Source organism: Protopterus annectens, chromosome 9.part0 (genome assembly GCF_019279795.1).
Source record: "Protopterus annectens isolate FY-2018-M chromosome 9.part0, PAN1.0, whole genome shotgun sequence".
NCBI lineage: Eukaryota > Metazoa > Chordata > Ceratodontiformes > Protopteridae > Protopterus > Protopterus annectens.
In genome coordinates, this window is record NC_056743.1 from 9,593,945 (window position 1) to 9,607,755 (window position 13,811).

The following is a 13,811-nucleotide window of genomic DNA, read 5'->3' on the forward strand; positions in this document are numbered from 1 at the left end:
AAGGTGTAAAGAGTACAAGGTAGCTAAGTATTGGGGGGGGGGAGGCTGCTGGACGACCCGGCTCAGGACGAGCTTTGAACCCCTGAAGCAACAGTGAACAGTAGTAAGTTTACAGGTAGGACACAGATAACATACTTTCTGAAATCCTTGAAGGTGGGAGCTGGGAGTAGAGGCTTAGGAGAGGAAACCACGGCTATTTGTTGAACGGGTCCTTTGTCACCAGTTTGTTAAGTTCTCACAAAAAAGTGGTCAGGAACAGCACAGTGAAGAGCAGGGTACTTGTAGGAAAGAGAGAGATAACAGTAATGATAAGTAGCAAGAAACTAATAGCAACAATATATGATATTAAGACAATAATTATGACAGTAAAAAGTAGAGCATTCACTGAATCATTAGAAGCTAACAATCTCCTAACAGGGTATACAGTTTCTTTAACAAATATCTAGCAGTACATTCTTTATAGGTTCAATTGGATAGCATGTAATACATCAGTTTAAGATAATCTTATCATTCACATGCATATAAATAAAACAACAGTGCCATAGTACCATACTACCTCCATGGCATCTACAGGGGGACACTTAGCCCAATGTTTTCTTTCCTTGGGGAATGTTTTCTTCAATATGGGCTCTCCTACATCAGCTTCCTTCCAGGCTATTTGGGCAATGAGATCAACTAAGACATTGGGAGGAGGGACCACCCAGGACATTGAAGGGCTGGACCTTTAAGAAACATTGACTCATCAGAAGGAGGAGTTTCATTAGACTCCTTCCATTTGTTTCATCAAATTGAGGACGTCTCCAAAGGAGACATCTTTGGGGGGATCTTGGGAAGCCTTCTCCCACATCTAAATCGGTGTCTTCGGTGACAGACTAAGAACAAAAGTCAACATACTTCCTCTTGGGGTCTATATTAAATCAATAACGCTTTAAAAAGCAAACGGTGATTAATCAACCTTATGTAAGCGAAAGCTTACAATGTCGTAGTGTCAGAATAGCGATTTTTTTCCAAGGGGAAAAAAATTGCTGTTCCAACAAATAAATAAATAAATAAATAAAAATTTCAAACATTACATTGAGTGGGGGGGCTTTGTCCCCCACACCCCCTATTTAAATATATCAACTCCGAGACTGCACTACAGTGCAGAAAATGGCACAGTACCGAAGCGGCCAAGTGAATTCTATCCCAGGGAAATAATTTGCTTAACAGCTGCTTCGATATTTTGCGTTTTCAGCCTTTTAAGTTCGACCAAGACACATTCGAAAGAATGCATCTTCGGTCTTGTAATATAGACCCTCCTCTTGCAAGTCCTCTTCCAGGGCAGAAACCCATCAGAACAGGATATCCTGTAGAGCTCAAACGCCAAGTGGTTTCAAAGCCTATAAGGTCCCGTCCATCTGTCCCTGTCTACGAGAATGAGAGGAAGTAGGTGCAGTCTTCAGTGGGAGTCTGGAAGGATCTAAACTCTGAGCATGTATCTGTTGTTTTGGTCTGGCCAAGGCCCTCTCCACGGTCTTGAAAGCCAACTCAGTCAATGGAAGAGAGAAGAGCCATCTAAATTGGCAGAATCGGTAGTCCTGTCAACTCCAAGGAGGACCTTAGAGATGGGAGAACTCCCAGCTGAATCAGAGTTCTCAAAAAGTTCCTCATCATTTGGTTGATGTTAAATTTGTTGAGACTCCTAGTAGAGCGGCTAGATCTCAAGGGCAAGGCTAACATAGCAGGGCTTGAAAGGATCTTCTCTAAGGTAGGTGAGTGAAGACTATGGCTGATGAACCCTAGAGAAAATGAAGTTTTTGGAGAGGGAGTCTGGATCCTTGAGACAGTTGGATCTGACTGATTCGAAACCTTAGGTGCTGGATAGTTGTGGAGTTTCTTATTCTTGTCTGAACAGTCTTCTCGTCTCTTTTTCTTTAGACTTGTCTTTTGATTTGTCTCTTTCCTTTTCTCTCTCCCTCTCTCATGACATTTCCCTTTCCATGTCTTATTTTCTGCCAGAGATAGAGGAAATGGAGGGTGCCTTTTGGACTGATGACATTTTGGTCCCTGTCTGCAAGGGAAGAAGCTCTTTTAAAATGAGTTTCTTCTTTCTTCCTTGGAGGACTCTGGTGCTGAAAGCAGCACAAATTGAGCAAGAATACTGCAAGTGGGAAAGCCCCAAACAGTAAACACACTGCAAGTGTGAGTCTTGAGGTGGGACTTTATGCTCACAGTAAGAACACTTTTTAAAGCCTGTGTACTTTTCCGACATTAGAAGATAAAAAGTGTACTATATAAATTCAAACAAGAAGATATCTAAATGGAGGAAAATAGCTTAACTTATCATTTAAAGCAACAGAGCTCTTAATCCACGTCTGGTTAGGCAGGCAACAAATGAGATATGAGGTAATTCAGGCAGGACAAGGGCATTATGAGTAACAAAGGAGTCCGAGCTCTCAAATCCAAAGCTTTGGTATAGGACGCTGAGCTATCTGACGAGATCAGACAACCAACAAGTGAAATCAGATGAAAAAAGGCATCATTAGATTCAACCTTCAACCAAGGATTATGCTTTAATTTATTTGGATAAACTCTTCTCTCTTTTACTGTGATTTCCTTTACTGCTATCTCCTTTAAGAATCAGATGAAGTCTTCAAATTTTGTTTCTGAAAATAATTTCCAACTTCTTGTAATAGATTTTCTGGCCACAGCGAGTATAGTCCAAGTTAGATAAGAACAAATTTTCTATTGTATATCTGTTCCCAGAATGTCAAACCATTTCTTTTGTTAAAATGATGCATCATTGCATAATGCTTTAAGAAAATCTTGGACTTTTACTCAGAAATTCTGAACCATACAGCAATCAAAGAACATATTCACATGCACAACACATAATGTTAATAACATTTTCAACACTCAAAAAGATCATTTTTCATTTTGTGCAACTCTTACAGGAGTTAAACATTAATCTAAACACAAATTTCCAAGTAAACATAATCCAATAAAGGCTCCATGATATATTTTTAAGAGAGGAGAGAAGTTGACTTTTACTTTGATCAGTGAATACTATAAAATATTCTTTAGGGAAAAAAAAGTTCCAAAAGCTATTATCTAAATTCAAATAATCCTTAGCTAATATTAAATATATTTCCAAGATTAAATTATCAAATTCGCAATGTTTATAAATAATTTCATGCAGAGTTAGTATCCATTCAGGAGATTTAATTAAAGTATTGTTAGATAATAAAGATAACTTAAACTGAAATTAAAATTAATTGTTGTTGTATCTTTCTGCCTTTCCCAGTTAAGGGTCGCCACAGCAGAACTCCGGTCCGCTAATGATTGGCAGTAAATTTTACGTGCCAAGTTGCCAGCTCTGACGCACAACCCTCAACGAAGGTACGCCCATTCACGCATGTCTCCACACAGAAGACGCTTTAGCCAAGAAAATTAATTGTAAATAATTTAATTCATTAGTATTTACATTAAATTCTATACAAATAGATTCAATTGATTTACAAGTACTTCCTTCAAAACACTGGTAACCATAATAAAAATGTTTGTTATTCCAAGAGTTAAACATATGAGCAGGTATCTTATTAGCAAAATTGGAGATTCAAACCAGAATTTATAGTTAGAATTATTTTGTATTATTCTTTTAAAAAATAAAATTGATGTTAAATAAGTAGAATTTGTTGGGGAATTTGTAGAAACTTGAATATAATTACAAATATAAACCCAAAAAGGATTGTAAATCTTAAAATGTCTGAACAATTTAGTTTATTAGCATTCAATAATTAAAAATGCAAGATTGTCCAATTAGATATGTAATTTGTATCTAACCAATTAAAAAACATTTTATTAATTGTTTTTTTTATAAGTTTCTATATTTGGAAAGTTCACACCCCCATTTTTCCATGGTCTGAAATGATAATTTATATTAAATCTTGGTTTATCTGGATACCATAAAAAGGTTTATAAGTAATATATTAATGGTTTTTATTTGCTTCTTGTTTGGTTGTATTATAAGAGATCGAGTAATATATAGTAACTTTCGAAATAAAGACATTTTAATAATTTGGAGTCTGTCTTCAAATCATGTATATTTTATTCCAAGAATTAATTAAATTTCTTAGAGTAGTATTTTTTCATATTTATAGTTTATGGTTTAATTTGTAGTAATGAAAATATTAATGCCTAAATATAATAAATTAGATTATTTTCCCAAGAACAAAATATCTGAATTAATTGAATTTTTCTTATTAATTGAGATACCATTAGATTTAGAACTATTAAAATATAAATTAGACATTTTTTTGAAAATCACCTATTTTCTTAATTTCTTCTTGTATTTCTGGTGTATTTTTAATTGTTAAAAGGATATCATCAGCAAATAATACTATTTTGGAATTGTATTCCTTGTTAAGTTCTAATCCTATAATTTTGGTATTTGAATTAATAAGAATTGCAAGTATTTCAATAGCTAAATCAAATAAAGGGGAAAGAGGACAACTTGTAGTTAAATTTATAAAATTTTAAGTATATGAACCTAATTGTACATATGCATTATTATTATTATAAATAATCATCAACATCTTAATAAAATTCACAGGGAAATTGAATAACGGGCATGTTCTGTTAATGCACAGGCTAAGTTAAGATCCCTAGAGCAAGTGACTCTTGCGCCATTTGACTTGTGGATGTGCAGGATTTCCATCAAGGCCTGGTCAGAGACTGCCCTGTAGGCCAGGCACCAGTTGCCTCTAAGCAGCGTATACAATACAGAGTACAGTGACAGGGCTTTCAGTCTATCCATGTTAATCATGGTTTGGAGGCCCTGTATCTTCTTGGTGAGAAACCTCTGTGGTCTGTGCAGCTGCTGCAGTTGTCTGGTGAGGTACATGCAAAAGGGAGCATTGTACTCTATTAATGGTCTGATGAGAGTTGAGTACAGTGGAGTTATAACATCCTTAGACATGGATGCGATGCCCTTATTTATGAGATGTGCAAGATAGAAGGCCTTCCTTACCACTATGGAAACTTGGTGGTCAAAGTTCAGACTGCTATCTACCTGTGTTACCAGATCTTGCACCACTGAATTTGAAATTAGGGGGTGCTGTCAATACTGTAATTAGCAAGGAATTCCATTTTGCCAAAGGGGATAATAATGCATTTCTTTGTGTTTAGTTTTAGACCGTGAGTTTGGCATCAATCATTTGTGTTAGCCCTTCCTGTAATATGTTAACATTGTGAGGGACTCAATAATTGCACCCAATTTGTAATCAGTGAACTTGATAAGGCAAAGGCCATCTACTTTAGCCTGGACTTCTGAGAAATAGATTCCAAATATTAAAGGGCCCAGCACTGATTCTTGTAGTATTCACTGTCTTACCTTCAATCCAGGGCTTTGGTGACTTTCTCGAAGAAGTCTACCAAGTTTAATAAGCATGACCTACCCAAAATGAAGCCAAATTGGGTTGGGTCTAGAGTTTGAATGTTGTCTATGTCATTGTTGATAAGGTCCATGATGATTCTTTCCATGGCCTTGGAGATTAGGTTGGTTAGACTTATGGGTCAATAGTTCCCAGGGTCAGTGCACGGCCCACCTATGTGCAAGGGGATCACTGTTGCTGTTCCCCACAATGCTGGAAAAGTTCTCAGGCTATAGTTAAAGAGATCACCAACTGGTTCATGAGGTCCTGTCTTAGATTGCTTAGTAAGCACCTGGAATGTTATCTGGTCCCACTGAGGCCATATATTTGGCCTTGGAGAGCACAGATATGACATGATCTCGAGATACTAGGCAGGGAACTGGTACAGTATGACTGGTGTCGTCTACCACCAGTTCGGCACATAGCTGTGCATCCCCTTTTTTGATACCGGATGTAATTACAGAATGCCTATCCTTAGCTAGGGATGCTATTTTAGCTTCATATTTAGAAAGAGTACTTTGAGGGGTTGATGAATGAAGACAATGAGAGGGAGAGAAGGTTGGATGATGTAGGGATAGTGAGTCATGAAGTACAATGGATTAGCAAGGAGGAAGTAAGGATAGCTATGAAGAGAATGAAGAATGGAAAGGCTGTTGGCCCAGATGACATACCTGTGGAAGCTTGGAGGTGTTTAGGTGAAATAGCAGTGGAGTTTTTAACCAGATTGTTTAATGAAATCTTGGAAATTGAGAGGATGCCTGAGGAATGGAGAAAGTGTTTTGGTACCGATTTTTAAGAATAAGGGTGATGTGCAGAGCTGTAGTAACTACAGAGGGATTAAACTGATCAGTTACAGCATGAAGTTGTGGGAAAGAGTAGTGGAAGCAAGGTTAAGAAGGGACGTGATGATTAGTGATCAGCAGTATGGTTTCATGCTGGGAAAGAGCACTACAGATGCAATGTTTGCTCTGAGAGTGTTGATGGAAAAGTACAGAGAATGTCAGAAGGAGTTGCATTGTGTTTTTGTAGACTTAGAGAAAGCATATGACAGGGTGCCTAGAGAGGAGTTGTGGTACTGTATGAGGAAGTCAGGAGTGTCAGAGAAGTATGTAAGAGTGGTACAGGATATGTACGAGGGTAGTGTGACAGCAGTGAGGTCTGCAGTGGGAGTGACAGATGCATTTAAGGTGGAGGTGGGGTTACATCAAGGATCAGCTCTGAGCCCTTTCTTATTTGCAATGGTGATGGACAGGTTGACAGACGAGATCAGACAGGAGTCCCCGTGGACTATGATGTTTGCAGATGACATTGTGATCTGTAGTGAGAGTAGGGAACAGGTGGAGGAGACCCTGGAGAGATGGAGATATGCTCTAGAGAGAAGAGGAATGAAGGTCAGCAGGAATAAGACAGAATAGATGTGTGAGAATGAGAGGGAGGATAGAGGAATGGCGAGGATGCAAGGAGTAGAGGTGGCGAAGGTGGATGAGTTTAAATACTTGGGGTCAATAGTTCAAAGTAACGGTGAGTGTGGGAGAGAGGTGAAGAAGAGAGTACAGGCAGGATGGAGTGGGTGGAGAAGAGTGTCAGGAGTGATTTGTGACAGACGAGTACCTGTAAGAGTGAAAGGAAGGTCTATAAGAGGATAGTGAGACCAGCTATGTTATATGGGTTGGAGACAGCGGCATTGACAAAAAGGCAGGAGTTTGAGCTGGATGTGGCAGAATTACAGATGTTAAGATTTGCACTGGGTGTGATGAGGGTGGACAGGATTAGGAATAAGTATATTAGAGGGTCAGCCCAGGTTGGAAGGTTTGGAGACAAAAACAGAGAGGCACGATTACATTGGTTTGGACATGTGCTGAGGAGGGATGCTGAGTATATTGGGAAAAAGATGCTAAGGATGAAGCTACCAAGTAACAGGAAAAGAGGAAGGCCTAAGATAAGGTTTATGGTTGTGGTTGTGGTGAGAGAGGACATGCAGGTGGTTGGTGTGACAGAGCAAGATGCAGAGGACAGGAAGAAATGGAAACAGGTGACCTGCTGTGGCGACCCCTAACGGGAACAGCCGAAAGAAGATGATTTAGCTTTACATGACTTTACAAGATTTCTGATTTGCTTGTTTAAGCTGTAGAGGGGATTCTTACTCTGTGAGTCAGTTCTCTCTTGTTCTTGAACATCAGTTTCCTCCTCTTGTTATACGTGAGGTTCATCAGGGTGTCTTTTTTTTTTTTTTTTTTGGGAGGACCTGGTTTTGATCTAGTCGAGTACAGCAGAGTTTATACAGTTGTTTACGTGTTTATACAGGACATTTGTATACACCTCTGCATAGGAGTCATTGTTGCCTGTGATTATGGGGGGTATAAAACTTTTTACACTGTCACTTAGTAGGCTGTAGTTTGTTTTGGAATAGTTTTTTTTGCTCCTGTGAGGGTGTCATGTCCAATCATTACTTCAAACAAGACTGATTTATGGTCTGACCTTACCAGGCAGGGCATCACACTGGGGGAGTGCAGCGACCCCCCCATGTTGATAAGTACTGTGTGTCTAGGACATTTGAGCCCTTTGTTGGGTGCAGACTATCTGTTCCACAGCATTTGTATTGACAAAGTCCAGGAACTTCTGGGTGAGCGTGCTTGTGTATGTCACCCAATCGATGGAAGTATAGTTGAAATCTCCCATGACTAAGGTGTTGGGCTGTATGTCGAGTGACTCAAGTAAGTCCATGTAGGCAGTGTGCTTTTCTTGTTTCATGGTGGGGGGCCTACAGCTAGCAATGATGTGGTAGGGTAATTTGCCTATAGTTAATTGGAAATGGAGTAATTCGAGACAGTCGTACTCTGACTAGTCTCGAGGTGTACTTGGCTTTGATGAAGATGGCTACACTTCCACCTTTGGTTCTTTCACACTCATTTTGAGGTTTGAACATGTGGAAGGCATTGTAGCCTTGCACAGCCGGGGTGCTCTCTGTAGCATTGAACCATGTCTCTGAATGCACGGGTGTCAGCATCTTCCTAGGTGAGGAATGATTCCAGGGAGTGCAGCTTCATGTTTAGACTCCTAGCATTAAGCAGCAGGAGTCTGAGTTTGTCTCAAGTGGATTTTGCTATGTTAGAAATTTTGTTGTTTTCACATTGCCTAAAAAAGGCATGTGGAGGAGGCAAGTGCCTTTGCCAGTATCCGAAAGCCTAGAGGAAACATGTGCAGACCATCTCTGGCAAAGCAGTGTGGCCTGTCAACTATGTCTTTTTAGGCTGACAGATATTGGATCCTCCTGGACTAACACCTGAAGCTAAGCCAATGGTTGAAGTCAATCATTTTTTGCTTAAATTGTGGCATCATTGTGGGTGAAGGCTGATCGGGCTACAGCCATACCTGCATGAGGTACATAATCTGAAAGATCAGTCATATCTCTCTTCATTTAGTCCAGACAGGTATGTCTCAAGTCATTCACCCCAACATGGACTATGACAGAGCCATAACAGCACTTGTTGTTGACTGACTTGACAGCATGCATGATTTGGTAGAACTTGGCGCCCGACAGGCAGCTGACTGTGACCTTCTTGTCCAGCCTGGTGAGGGGGACATCTGTATCTCTCACTATGGAGTCGCTGATTATCAAGACATTTGGTTTTGAGGTGTTTTGCCTTAGGGGGCTTATTTGCTGAGACACTAGTGTATGTTTTATTATGTGTAGTGGCTTCTACTTGCATCACAGTGTGTGCATGTGGTTTATATTTGGGAGGTCACTGATCTTTTGGTAGGCTTCCAGTGAGCACCTTCACTTATGTGGGTTTATGTGTCATGACCTTATTTTGCATGAGAGGTGTAGTGTACATGCTGACTACCTGTGTGATGTCCGGTCTGTTGTTACGTGAGAGAATGGTGTAGTGGTATGTTGCTGTTCATGTAGAGTGCAGTATCCAGGGTTTGAGACTTGGCAGGGCTAACTATTTAACTGAGGTGGCTTACTGGTCAATTGCTTTGGATATGGTGTGGAGGCTCCTGGGTTCAAGGGATGCTGGAGGGACAGGTTAATAACCCGGACACTGCTCATGCTATGGAACAGACTTCCCATATATGTCAAGCAGAGCATATCGCTGACTCTTTTCAATAGAAATCTTGATGAGTGGATGGGTAACAGAAAATTCACCGTGGGGATGACTCCCGTGGCTCTACTCGACAGAGGCACTGGGAACTAAGGTCGGGTGGCACTATGCAAGGGTAATCCTATGGCTAGGCTTGTAAAGGCCCCAAGGCCATTAGCCTAGTACACACCTATTAACAGATTCCAATTTCTTAGTGTAATTAAATCTCTTACGTAGGGTATTTGCTTGTTTTAGGATTAAGTGGTTGTCAGGATGAGCCAATTACTACAGTCCCTCAGGATACCCATGTTGATCAGGCTGGCTGGAGAAATGACGGGAAACTGCCTATCCATTATAGGAGTTTTTTTCAGTATAAAGTATTAGGGAAGGGAGTGGGCTAGTCTGAGCAGTTTTCTTGCTAGGACTAACAAAGGAGCTTGTTCTACTGAAGAGTATGGATGATAAGTGTGGCAACGCTGCTCAGCGCACAACTGGGTTGCCCACAGTGCAGCAGGGAAGCTTGACAGATATCCAGTGAAAAATTGTGTCTCAAGGTGTTTGTGTCCATTCAGGGCACTGCTAACTCCTGTAAATGCAAGACGCAAATACAGGTGAAATTAAACACAAACTAATCTACCTTATAGGAAAACGAAAAATGAACCTTCCTCCAGCAATTCATATCTCAGACAACGTTGGATCCACACTCTTCTGCCAAAAGGTGCAGGGGAGCCTTTCTTAATGTAAGAAGGCTGGTTAAGTGCTCAGGTGTATCAACAACAGGCTAGATTCAGCAGGTCTAAATCTAGTCTATGCTATCTAGGTTATCAGTACAGTGGAAATCAGGTGGAGAATGAAGCAGTCACAAACAAGCAAAAAATTAAATAATTCAATAAAATACAGTTCAAAAAGTGCAGAAGAATCAAGAAAATATAGTTATTTTCTTGTTTTTGCTTTAGATGCCTAGGACTAAAGATGAAGCACTCTAAACCTCTGGCAAAAGACACCAAACATAGAGCAGCTCCAGTTAATTGAGTACAAAGCTGCACAAACACAAGGGTTAAATACAGGCAAAATAAAACACTTTTAAGCTAATCTACTAACAGGACAGCACACAATGAACTTTCCTCCAGCAATCCCCAGCTTAGACAAGGCTGGATCCACACTCTTCTGCCACAAGGGTGCAGCAGAGCCTTTCTTAATGTAAGACGGCTGGTTTAATGCTCAAATGCATTAATAACAGGTTAGATTGAGCAGGTCTGACTCTAGTCTATGCTATCTTGGTATCAGTAAAGTGCAAGTCAAGTGCAGTGAACGAAGAAGTCGCAAAAAATAAGACAGTGTAAAGCTGAGGGTGTAGGGCACTGGTTCTTGGTACTGGCTTTTTCAGAAGCTGCATGTTTTACTACAAACTGCCGGCATTTATGCAGCTTTGAGCTCATTTGCGACAAGTTGTTACACAACAAGCTGAAAACTTCACAGTTTCACCTAATCCACCAGATATGACCACATAACCAAATCCTACAAGATGTGAGATAAGTTATTTTAACTATTTTATGGAGTACACAGTTATATATGTGCACTGTTTTTGGTGTTTTTACAGAATATTAGCAAGAAATTGAAAGTTTTATTCTAGTGAGAGGAAAGGGAATCAGGATGTTCCTTGACCTACGACTGCTTTAGTAAGTGCTTTTGAGCTTTTTTTTCAGGCATTTTCTTCTTACTATCAAATGGCTGCATCTGTTCAGCACTGTGCTTCCCACACCAGGATTGCAATGTGCACTGTATATTAGCAAGTGATTTGATCTGAAATTTGCAGTTGTGTACTACTTGCTTCCATATATTCTTTGTATGTTACACTGGTACTGTGTTAACTTGTTTGCATTTGTTACCCTTAAGTGCTGTGCAGGTCAACAGTAATGTTAATGGTCCTTTTATTTTTGTCTTACTGCTATTACCTACTCTGTGAACTACAGCACACTGTGAATTGTTCTGTATTACTAGTGCACTAAGTACATTCCTGAGTACATTTATCTTCTAAGACTGAGTACCTGGCTAACATGGAAGACAAATCTGCTAGTCTCCTCTGTTGCCAGTCTCTCTGTATTCTTAGGTAGTGTCTAAGACTTGGCAGTTTCTCACAGACATTGAACAACTACTTGATACAAATGATTAAATCTGTGATTGGCTGCAAGGCTGCATCGATACATATGTAGGCAATCTCTCTCCAAACAAGATTTTCTGAGAGCACCGCACACTATTACCCACACCTAAACATGAATGTACTGAACTAACATGTTAAGATGGCAGAATTCCAAGATGGCTACATATTGAGTAACAGCTTAATTCTAGCTCTCCCAGTGTGAAAACAGAAACTCAGCAGAGAAGGCCAGTAGACTTTTGTGTTTATGGATAAATATCAGTAACTAGCTAGTGTAAGTGTACTGCCTGGATGACAGGGAAAAAAAAAGAAATACAGAGTATCTGGAAAAAAATCAGCTACAAAAGTGAGGAAGAAACACTTACTGGGGAAAGTTCTACAATTGTTCAGCAAAAAGCAATGCAACCTCCGGACATGACACCCAACAACCTACAGGAAGACATAAGACAAATGCACACAGACATGATTAAAATAAACAAAACACTGATGGAGTATATCAACACAAACAACAAAAGGCTAGAAAAAATGGAAGAAGCTTTAAACAGACATTCAGATGAGATGATGAAAATACAAAACTTAGAGGATGAAATGAAGAACAGACTCAATGAACATGACACTGCTCAGGAAGAGATATTTTAAAAAAATGACAGAACTAGAGGACAGAGCACATAGGGAAAACCTGAGATTTCCAGCTATACCAGAGAAGCTTGAAGGAAGAGACTGCCTTAATTTTATGAAAGCACAGATAAGCAAATGGACTGGTATTCCACAGCAGGAATTGTTAGTTGAAAGGGTACACTGTGTGTATGCTCCAAACCTGGTTATGAGAAAGCAACCTACACCTTTAATAGTAAAGACACAATCCTACCAGCAGAAGGAATTGATTCTGACAAAACTGTGGCAGAAGGACAATGTACTAAAAGTAGGAGACAGCAGAGAGTTTGTGATAAATGATTACTCATTATACACCAGGTAGAAGAGGAGTAAATTTATTCCACTGTTCAGGGAATGTCGAGACGCAGGTGTGAGACTCAAACTGCTGTAACCAGCTGTCTTCGAGGTATTTTTCCCTGGAAGGACAAAATAATTTTTTGATGAAGCACATGCTAAAAAAATAGTGAGCTGTGAAACAGAAGGAGATTATGTTTCTTCTTCTTCTGGTAATAAAGACCACAGAAAGACTGTACCTGTGAAACCTTTTACAATGTTTCCAAGGAAAATGTTGGAGAGAAGGAAGGAAGCATGAGGGTTGACTAGAAGAATCGAGAGTATGTTGCAAATGGAAAAAAATGAAGCAGAGACAGGATTTGGGAGATGGTGATGAACAGTAATAAAATGAGTAACTTACTGTGGTATTACAATGCAATAATTATATTTGTGAAATATGACAGAACAAGAAAATCTGGAAATACTGAACTTTTCAGAATTTGTTCGACTTGTGGGGAACTCTAAAGCATATGCCCTATTTCATGTCATTAATGTTCGGAAAAATGCTTTGAAGAGGGGAAGAGTAGGGAGAAAGTTAACTAAGTAAAGAAAAACATTTTTTTCTTAATAGTACTCTTTTTTGTGGTGTAAGGTTTTCTTCACATGCTGTCAACTAAAGATTTCTCAGTTAATTTTAGATGTAATGGGGACTGTGAACAGATGCTTCTGTTTTTTTTCATTTCTTTCTCCATTCTTCTCTCTCTCTTCTTGTTTGATTTAAAAAAATATAGGCAATGTAATGTAAAAAAAAGCCTGGTCAAAACAGCATGCGAAAAGAAAAAAATAATGTGCTTTTTCTCATTCTTGCATGGGGGAATGACTGGATTAAGGACCTTAGATTGATCTACCAACACATTTTCAGAGAAAGCAAGTAAATGAAAAAGAATATTGAACATTATGAGGCTTTTTTCTAGTAAATGAATGCATGCTTACTAACAATTCTATATCTGGTCCTCATGTCTCCATGGCAATAATCTGATAATGAGAAACTGGCTGTGTGATTCTAATGTCTCCATGAAGACAGTCTGATAAAGTGAAATTGGTTACAGTCTCGTGGAGAGTGAATGGCTGGGGGGGTGGACTGGCTAGGAGATAACACGGTCTGAAAGTATTGAAGGGCTTCACAGTTGGGAGAGCTATAAAGACAAAACCAGTCAGTACTTAGTAGAA

At 39.4% G+C, this 13,811-nt stretch overlaps 1 protein-coding gene across 2 annotated transcripts in view; it reads right to left on the reverse strand.

Moving 5' to 3' along the window:
• Positions 1–13,811, reverse strand: part of ARHGAP1 (Rho GTPase activating protein 1) — a 1,661,218-nt gene that overhangs the window by 1,431,158 nt on the left and 216,249 nt on the right. The window lies entirely within an intron of this gene.